This window comes from Alligator sinensis, unplaced genomic scaffold (assembly GCF_000455745.1).
Source record: "Alligator sinensis unplaced genomic scaffold, ASM45574v1 scaffold619_1, whole genome shotgun sequence".
Classification (NCBI taxonomy): Eukaryota; Metazoa; Chordata; order Crocodylia; family Alligatoridae; genus Alligator; species Alligator sinensis.
The window spans coordinates 819,313-826,838 of NW_005842134.1; the positions used below are offsets into that span (position 1 = coordinate 819,313).

The 7,526-nt window shown below is 49.1% G+C and overlaps 1 protein-coding gene across 1 annotated transcript in view; it reads left to right on the forward strand.

Moving 5' to 3' along the window:
* Window positions 1–7,412: 7,412 nt before the first annotated feature.
* CCNB3 (cyclin B3) overlaps window positions 7,413–7,526 on the forward strand; it is a 14,358-nt gene continuing 14,244 nt past the window's right edge. The window contains 1 exon segment of the mRNA XM_006025159.2: window positions 7,413–7,508. The gene's annotated coding sequence lies outside the window, so the exon portion shown is untranslated.

The window sequence follows — 7,526 nt, forward strand, 5'->3', positions numbered from 1 at the left end:
CTGCCGCGGCAGGAGAGCAGCACCTGGCCCTCCCCTCCTCTGCCTGCCTGTCCTGAGCGAGGGACCTCAGGCCACAAAAAATGGCTTGGCAGGCTGCATAGCAGCCTACGGGCCGTATGTTGGACAAGCCTGCCCTAGACAGAATATTCAGCCAACTATTTGGGAGGACTCCACTTTTGCTGTGGTCTTCTCGTAGAGCCTGACTCAGTGAGGGGGTCAGCAGATGATGGCCCTGTCAGCCTATCTGGAGACTCAACAGTGATGCTTCCTTCTGACAGCAATGGCAAAGGGTTTGCATTGATAGAAACAGGTAGGCACTTCCCCAATGAATCCATGTCTGTCAGTGGTGGATTGGTGCTTGGAGATTGCTCAGGTGAAGGGGTATCAGTAGGAGAATGCCCACGCAGCTGGTCCACATGATGTCTCCAAACTTGTCTGTGATTAGTCTAGACTGTATGATACGGGTCCTTTGACACTTACAATTTTAGACTGAACCCGCTGTGGGCCTGTCCCTTAGTTCTGAGCAAACACAGTCTCTTGTGGAACAAAAAGGCGTAAGGTACCAGATGCCAATGCGGAGTCCAATTTCTTTTCTTTCCGAAACTGCATGTCTCTCACAAGGTCTGGGTTAACACGGTCAAGGCATGTCTTGAGATGACCCCCCATAACAAACTCTGCTGGGACCCTGTTTTAGGTCAAGGAATTTCAGTTGAGCAAACAGAAATATGGCCAGTCTATCTCCTACAACAGTCCTTTTCAGTGCATCTTTTGTAGTCTGCACCATTGGCTCAGCTTGCCCATTGGCCTGTGGCCTGCGAGGTGCAATGGTAACAGTTCAAATTAATTTGTGGCTGGGAAAACCTTGGAACTCAGCTGAGGTGAATGCACTGCCATTATCAGAAACGATAGTGTTGGGCACCGCATGGGTTGCAAACAGCTGACAGAGAGCTGTTATAGTGGCAGTTGATGTAAGAGTTGAGACAGTAATCACTTCAAGCCATTTTGAGTACAAGTCAACAACAATTAAGGAATTCTTACCTTGAAAAGGGCCAGCAAAAGCAATGTGGATGCATGACCAGGGTTCCTTTGTCATTTCCCAAGAGAATACTGGTGCCTTCAGTATATTATGATGGGTTGCTTGACAAATACTGCACTCCCTCACAACACTTTCTACGTCATTGTCCATACCTGGCTACCAAACATAACTTCTAGCCAGTGCTTTCATCCTCACAATGCCTGGGTGTGCTGCATGCAGTGTTGTCAATATGATTTGGCATCCTGCTTTTAGAATTATGACACAATTTCCCCACATGAGACACCCCTTGTGTGCAGACAGCTCATAGTGACATGATGAAAGTGGACTGAATTCCTCAGCCAATTTGTCTGCAGGCCAGCCCCTCCACACCCAGTTGAGGACATGGGCAAGGATAGGGTTTTTTGCAGTCATCCTTGCAATCTGATCAGCCTGGAGAGGGTCTTCTGACATGGATTCCAGCATGAGAACTTCCACTGGTGGAGGGGTAACACAATCAGGTATTTGTAGTGGTAGGCAGCTCAGTGCATTAGCATTTGCAATCGTTTTCCCAGGTTTATACACGTGTATAGTCACATGCGTTTAGCATGATGCTCCAGCATTGCATACGAGGAGACAAAATAGGAGGAGTTGGTATGACTGTAGTAAAAATTCCAAGAAGGTGTTTGTGGGCTGTTCAGATTTTGAATTTGCGGCCATAAATGTAATTGTGAATTTTTTTAAACTCCTGCAATGATTGCCAATGCTTTTTTATCAATCTGTGCATAATTCCTCTCAGTTGAAGTCATTGTTCTTGAGTAAAAAGCAACAGGTACATACATCCATGCCATCAGGCAACGTGTGACTGAGGACAGCGCCAACGCCAAACAGTGAGGCATCACAAGTAATGGACAGTGGCTTCTGCTCATCATAGTGAAAAGGACAGAATCTGATGTCAGCAACTTCTTGATGCCCTGGAAGGCTTTGTTGTGCTGGCAAATCCACTTCCACTGAGTTCCTTTATCCAGTAAGTAATGAAGGGGCTCTGCTATGGTCGCTTTGTCTTTCAAGATGTGATAAAAGTTGAGAAGTCCTAAGAATGCTTGAAGAACCTGTCTACATTTTGGTATAGGGGCATCATGTATTGCTTTTACCTTGTCTTCAGCTGGGTGAATGCCAGAGGCATCAATTTGATATCCCAGAAAGTTGATACTGAGAACTCCCAGTTGACATTTCTCTCTTTTTACTCTGATACCTGCTTTATCGAATCTCTGTAAAACTTCTCTGAGTCTCTCGGTGAGTTTCTCTCTAGATAGCCCCATGATAAACACATTATCAAAGTATGGAACAACCCCGGTAATTCCTGCTAGCATTTTCTCCATGAACCGCTGGAAAATTCCTGGTGCCACAGAAATTCCAAACTGGAGGCGCCTGACACGGGATACTCCCCGGTGTGTAATTATTGTTTGGGCCTCAGCAGCCTTGTCATCCGCTATCAATTGCTGATAGGCTTGAGTGAGGTCCAGTTTGGGAAAAACCTTCCCTCCTGCAAAAACAGATAGTAACTGGTTAATGGCAGGCACTGAGTGCGGATCATGCTTAAGTGCTTTATTAACAGTGCACGTGTAATCCCCACAGATGCGAACACTGCCGTTAGGTTTTAAAACAGGAACAACTGGTGTGGGCCAGCTTGTATGTACAATTGACTCGAGGACCCCTTGTGCGATAAGCCGATCAAATTCTGCATTAAGCTTTGGCCGCAGTGCGAAAGGTATATTCCAAACCTTCATACAGATAGGGGCTATCACAGGATCCATTTGGAACGTCACAGGTGGACCAGAGTAAGTTTCTAATTCCTTGGAGAATACCTGGGGAAACTCCCTTGCAAGCCTTTCCAGACTTTCTGTGCAGAGACTGTATACGCCTTGAATACTGACTCCCAATGGTGAGAACCAATTTCTCCTCAGAAGACTTTTACAGGAACCCTTAGTGACAATGAGGGGTAGATGCTGTCTAACAGATCCGTACTGGACATTGTCACTGCAGCTACCCAAAGTTTCCACAATCTGTCCATTGTAGTCACACAGGTGACACTCAGTTTCACTAACTTGGGGAGAGGGTGCCGAAACAACTGGAAGAATGTGTTTTCATCTATGAGGGATACTCCCGAACCCGAGTCCACTTTCATTTTGCACTTCTTTTCATTTATTACTACAGTTGCAATCATCTCAGAACCTTGAGTTTCGACAACACCAACATTTTGAATCAAATATGGTTTTTGTACCTCACATTCTGGGAAGGACTCTAATCTGTGAGTACACTGGGAGTGAATACATTTGCCACAGTCTTTGTCTCCTGGAACTGGCCTTTGAGCGGCAAACCCTCTCTATGTGGCCCTTCTCCTTGCAGGCATGGCACTCCGCGTTCCTAAACCTGCACTCCCTTCGTCTGTGTTGGCCACCACAACTCAAACATGTCTGTGGACTAATTGGCTTACGTGGCGCTGTTGGTGAGGGTATAATCCGCTGAATTTGCTGGTGATGATCTGATTCATGACCTTTTTGGAGTAAGTGGACATTGCTGGAGAACACCTGGTGAATTTCTCTCACATCATGGGATGTTGCTTCAACTGCCAAGGCTTTTTCTTGTGCAGTAGCCAAGGCCAATTTTGGTTCAGAGAGCAGACGAGGTTGGATTGCTTCATCTTGAACCCCACAGATAAGATGGTCGCAAAGCAGGCCATCCAGGAGATCCCCAACTCACAAAATTTGGCAAGACAACAGAGCTCAGCCAGGTAATTTGCTATGCCTTCATTGGCCTTTTGGTTCCATTTAAAAAAATAAAATCTCTGCAGGGTAACAGATAGCCATGGGCAAAAATGTGCCTTTAGCAGGGCATTTAGTTCAGCATAAGACTTAGTGTTTGGTAAAGCAGAAGTTGTGAGGGAGCGAACAATGGCAAATGTTTTGGCACCACAGACTGTCAGGAGGATCACACGCTTCTGTGCTGGGTTTTCCACTTTGCTGGCTTCTAGGTAATAGGATAGCCCCTCACCATAAGAGTCCCAAGAAGCTGGCTGGCTCACATCAAATTCTTCTATGTGACCCAATGTGGCCATTTTAACTAACATCAGCCGTATTAGAGAGAAAAGAAGAAGAAAATAACCTTCCCTCTGATCGCAAAACACAGCCTGGTCTGAGCACGGTGTCCCACAATCTAGGGGCGTCTTCTCAGCAAAGGATCCCATCCTCGTTGCCAGATGATATGTTGTGAGTTCAGCAACAACACTCTGGACACTGCTGTGTTGAACTAACTGATATTTATTATTACAAATCTCTGGAATCATATCCAAGGTGAACAGTTGCATCAGTATGCAGATCCTATACCTGCTCTGCCTCTGACTTGACTCAGTCCAGTCCTGTGGAGGGAGAGGAACCAAGGATGCCCCTGGCTCCACATGGCAGAGAACAGGGGGTCCCAGTGCTGCAGAACTGCCACAAAACAGCTGAACCCTGCAGTGCTGGACAGGAGGGCTTTGGCCTTAAAGGGACAGTACAAGGAAAACGCAATAAGACACAACAGGGGCCTGGCAGGGTCCCCCCATGGTCCCCTTCCCCCTCCTCCAGACCCCCTTCCCCCGCTCCCTACTTACCCGCATGGAGTCCAGGTCCAGCTCCCTGCAGCAGCGACTGCCCAAATCTCCAAAGCTCTCTGAATCTTTTCCAAAACGATTCATAGAGCTTCGAATTGATTCAGACCTTTTTATTGGTCTCCTGATTCGATTCGGATTTGAAGATTCAGCTGCCGAAGCGGGCCAAATCTCCAAACTGAATCACCACCCAAAGCGTTGCACAGCCCTACTGTCTGTCTACCTATATTTTTTTTTTTTCGCAAAAAAAAAAAAGTTTGTTAGTTCCCATATGAATTCCCATGATGCCAATCCTCACCATCTGGGAAGGCCTGGGAGCACTTCCTTCTCCTGTCCTGGCTGGCATGGGGTGTAGAGGAAGGATCTGTATTCAGAAAGGCAAGGCATCAGTGTCATTTCCATGAGTCTTATGATCCCAGAATGATTTGATTTCTACAGTGAGACCATGCCCCTCCTCCCACACCCCTCCTTCCATGCCACTCCTCCACCAAACACATACTCATGATTAGAAAAACAAGTGAAAGGACCAGGACATGGAAATACATGCACAAGCTGTCTTCAATTAACATCAGGGGCTGAATTCAGTTATGCATTATGAAACATGTCAGAGCCCTGAGCAGCTTCAGCAGTAGTACGAGATAAATGAGGGGTTGTAGGTGCAAAGTGGCCAGTTCATCTCACTGAGATGTTCTTAAGACACTGAGATGTTCCCAAGGCTTAAGAGAAGTTAAGATTTTTTGGTTGAGTTTTTAAGTTTAAAAAGCAGAGTACAGGTTTTCATTAAAGCAAAGGACTTAGGCTGAATAAGAGGCCTACATTTGGCTACAGTCCTTTGGAGCTGGTGGAGATGAACAGGGTCTACACTCATAGCTATGAGATGTGAACTGTTCCTTCTCTGGCCCCTCTCTACCATTAGTGTTTGTAACCTTTATTTGATGCACAGTACATGTCTGTATTCAGCCTCTAGGGTGCTTGGTGCTGCAAGGAGACAGAGTACCCCCAGAGCCCTGCTAATGCTGGGAGGTAAAAGAAAGGGGCTTAGACTCCCAGAAGAGCAAGGTCCCCACCCCATATCCTAATTCACATGAGAAAGGACTCAGAAAAGGATGCATAGAGACCTAAGACCATGCAAAGCCACCTTAGTCCAGGAACAACTACAGTGCAGGATGCCCCTTTGCCTGGTACAGAGTTAGCTGCCCCAGCACCATGCTGCCGTTGAAGCAAGGTCAAGCAAGTCACCAGCAGGCATCAAGACAGTGGAGCCAGCCCCTGGGGCTTCTCTGATCAGGGCTAGACAGAGAATTCACTGTAGCTGGTTATGGAGTCTGTTTCTTCTTGTGTCCTGACCTGTGCGTGGTGGCTGTGGGAAAGGGGGTGCCAGCTGGAGCTCCTTCAAGTCCTGCTTGGTGTGGGGTCCTAACAGCAAGGCAGCAAAGGGTCTGTGAACTCCCCAGAGCTGCAAGCCCCCCCGCCTTGCTGTGAGGCAGCAGACAGCCAGAGGGGGCTGCCCCATAGCAGCTCCAAAGGGACAGCTCAGGTTCAGAAGCCCAGAGCTGCTCCTGGGGCATGAGGGCAGGTGGTGGGAGCTCTGCTGTGCTGCACTGGCTTTCTGAAGTGATAATGAGGGTTTCTCACCATAGTTAATCACCATTACTCTACCTGGTGATATTAGGAGCATCCAGCATGTCAGGAAGAGCCTGATGTGTCAAACCCATGGAGGAGCTGTCAGAGGCTTGGGTGGGGCAGGTAGAAGGCAGAGTAAGTTAGAAACTAACCAAGATAGATGTGTATGTGTGTGTCTACATATATACAGACATGCACACACACAAATGTATATATGATTATAGTGATGTGTGTGTGTGTGTATCGCAAGCCTTTGTGGGCTGAAGCTCACTTCATCAGGTGCTAGGAAAGGAGGCGCACAGACAATGTATAGGGAGGAGAGAAATGTGCACCAATGGATGGCAGGCCATTTAGTAAATAACTTGTGATCCCATCCAGCAGATAGTTGTCGTCACCTGCCAGACACGTAGGTGAAAAACATGTCTCTACGCATTACACATATTGCAGCAATTTACTGTACGTGAATCGCACAGTAAATTGAGACCCGCCACGTGTGCCATGTACTTACTACACAATTGACTGGTGACCTGTGCAATAACTGAAGCCTGGCCAGCAATCCCCACGCGGTGCAAATGACCGTCCTGCTCTGCAAAGCGCCCACCAGCTACAGCTGGTGCCTGACACCGCGCAGCAGCAGCCGGTTTGGGGGCAGCTGTCCCGGGAGTGTGGCGGGGGTCCTGGCCCCACGTGCGTGGCCGGGCGCTGCGACTGCGCAGGGACACAAGAGCCTGGCAGGGCCGGTCTTACCCTGGGGGGTGCCCACAGGGCCCGGCAGCCGTGGGCTCTCCTGGCTGAAAGGCCGCGGAGACTCGCGCAGGGCCGAGGGGCCTGGGCACACGTGCAGTGAGTTCTCAGGCCTCCACCCAGCGCCAGAGGCGCCTCCCCCGGGTCAGCAACGCTCCATCACGTCCCTGCGAAGAGTCTCACGGACGCTTGGCCCTTTAACACTAATTTAAACTAAGCCGCGGACCTGCAGCCAATCAGAGCAAAGGCTAGGAAAGACCCGCCTCCTTCCGCCTCCCCATTGGCGGAGGGAGCCGATTTTTAAAATCCCTAAGAACCACCCGTAGCAACCGCATTCTTCCCGGCTTTCTGATTGGCTGCCGCGTGGCCAATCAGAGGCCGCCGGCTGCTGGGGCCGCAGTTTTCAAAATCGCAGGGTGCAGCGGGTGCCGAGCGGAGCGGAGCTGAGCTCGGGGCCGGGGCCGTGGCCGGAGCGGGCAGGTGAGCGCGGGGCCGCCC